The sequence below is a fragment of the Nicotiana tabacum genome, chromosome 6 (assembly GCF_000715075.1).
Source record: "Nicotiana tabacum cultivar K326 chromosome 6, ASM71507v2, whole genome shotgun sequence".
Classification (NCBI taxonomy): domain Eukaryota; kingdom Viridiplantae; phylum Streptophyta; class Magnoliopsida; order Solanales; family Solanaceae; genus Nicotiana; species Nicotiana tabacum.
The window spans coordinates 58,953,458-58,956,260 of NC_134085.1; positions in this window are offsets into that span (position 1 = coordinate 58,953,458).

Here is a 2,803-nt window from a genome sequence, read left to right on the forward strand (position 1 = left end):
GTGGCACGAGAAGCTATCATTTGCTTTATTGGGATACCGCACCACAGTCAGCACATCAACTGTGGCAACCCCCTACATGCTGGTATATGGTACAGAAGCGGTCATTCCTGCCAAAGTAGAATAGTTTTCATGATTCTTTGAGGATCATATTGAAAGCAGAACTCGACGATGCAGAATGGGTGAAGAGTCGTTACGAGCAGCAGACTCTTATAGATGGAAAAAGAATGAACGCAGTTTGCCATGGTCAACTTTATCAGAATAGAATGTCCAGAGCCTTCAACAAAAGAGTCCAGCCAAGACAATTCACACCAGGGCAGCTGGTATTAAAGAAGATTTTCCCGCATCAAGATGAAGACAAAGGGAAATTCTCTCCAAACTGGCAGGGTCCATACATGGTTCACCAGACTCTACCAGGAGGAGCCCTCACACTTGTAGAAATCGATGGGGAAGTTTGGCCAAAGACGATCAATTCAGACGCAGTTAAGCGATACTACGTGTGACCTTTATGCTTTCTTTGATGATGTAATTTGAACTATGCCTGACCTGATTCCCGTTTAAGAGGGGATACGTAGGTATCCCTATAGGTTCGGTCACAAGTCAATAAAATTTTCATTCCCCCCCCCCGCAATTAGAAATTGGGGCAGAATTTTGAGGAGCACCCTCAAAATTCCAAAGTCAATTTCAGCTAATCATCACTAGCAACAATCGAAAGCATCAATCCATTAAACTGGGGCAAAATTTTGAGGAAGACCCTCAAAATTCCGCAATAAGAGAAGTTGCAATGTCTTGAACCACGTCGCAGTCGTCGGTTCATCTAAAGAAAACTATTCTTAATTATGTATGCATGTTACATTTTCTTTACTAAAATCATGCATGTTTATTTCTGAAATCTCACTGTTTAGCAATGCTACCCCAATGATACAGGCCGCATCACTAGATCAAAATCGAGCAGGTCAAGCAAAGCCATCAGAGATACGAACTAATCTCCCCCTTTTACAAACTCACAATTTTTCTTTAGATGCAGGAACTTAAGTTGCAAAATCATCAAATATACTATACACTCACTCACAAAGTTTAGGAATACAACTCTCCGAACCGTTGCACTTGCTCGCAATTGTTGTCCGCACACAATAGTGTCCCCAGCAGGCATAATATCCCCGACAATCATGATACCGCAATCCGCTATCAGCTAAGAAAACTCTACTGTCGTTTGCCCTTTTACTTCCTGCATTGCATAAGGCTACCATTCTGTCTTCCGAGACTAAGCTCTGTCTCCATCTGCATTCTTGCATTGTATAAGGCTACCATTATGCCTTCGGAGACTAAGCTCTACCTCAATCTGAATTTCTTACATTGTATAAGGCTACCATTCTGCCTTCCGAGGTTAAGCTCTACCTCTATCTGCATTTCCTGCATTGCATAAGGCTACCATTCTGCCTTCCGAGGTTAAGCTCTACCTCCATATGCATTCTCTGCATTGCATAAGGCTACCATTTTGCCTTCCGAGAATAAGCTCTGTCTCCATCTGCATTCTTGCATTGCATAAGGTTACCATTCTGCCTTCCGGGGTTAAGCTTTACCTGCATCCGCATGGCTGAAATATCGCCACTTTATTTACATGTTGCATGGCATCATAGTTCGGAGGCATCATTCTCATAGCCCGAGAGCATCACTTAATGGCCTACGAATCATTTATTATATGCTTCATGGCCCAGGACATCATGGTCTGAGGACGTCATCCTAACCGTCCAAAGACAACATTCATGGTCCGACGGGAACTTGTATCATGTTTAAATTTACGCACAATATATGCATGTATTGCTTATTTGCAGGTAAATCAGTGAGCAATGACTATCTCAGTAGGAGCAATCTCTCTCCAGTTCCAGCACCCCTATTAGACCTTAACCATTCATCCCGACCTGAATATTGCGCCCGTTCTTGAAAAGGTCTCCATCGGCATACTCCGCCGACGGATCCTGAACTACATATGGCCTGATTCCTGTAAGACTAGGGATATGTAGGAAGCTTAGGAGCCAGAGTATGGCCAACCTCTTCAAACCATTTCGTTCGGTCAAAATTGGCCATCATATCTTTACCCAACAACTCTTTTATCCTTCCCGGGTAAAGAGGGCAGCTGTTGATACCCAATTTTTCCCTATATATTTTTAATATGAACAATACTTTCAAAATAGCATATGTATGCATATATAAGTGTGTCCAAATATTTTAGTATTTTTCCTAATTTTCTTTAAAGATATTTTAATCAATTTACTGCCCTATTTTAGCAGTATAAAAACCAATAATTATTCCTCAAATTATCATTTTGGTGTTCAACTTATTTTATTCTCATAATTATACCAAAATATAGCCAAGGTAAATTTACACATTTTTACAAATTCATCTATTATTTTTAAAGTTGAATTGCATATAATTGCAATTTTAGCCTATTGTAAGATTTAATTGCGTTTATAATTACAAAATTGATTCCAGTATTTTTAATTTAATATTTAATTTTGTTAATTAATTTAGTACCTTTAATTTATTTCCAGAAATTATTTACTATTTTTTATAAAATGAAAAGGGGAAAAGTGGCTATTTAGATACTAGCCATATTTCATTTCAATTGTACCCCAAATCATCCCCCTAATTGAATCCAATTGCAATTTCAAATCACCCCGGCCCTATTTCTATATTACCCGACCCCTGACCCATTTTATTCAACCCCCCCCCCCCCCGGCTCCCCTTTTGATCTAGGCCTTTGATCATTTTGATCAACGGCCACAATTCCCCATTTCTTTTTTAA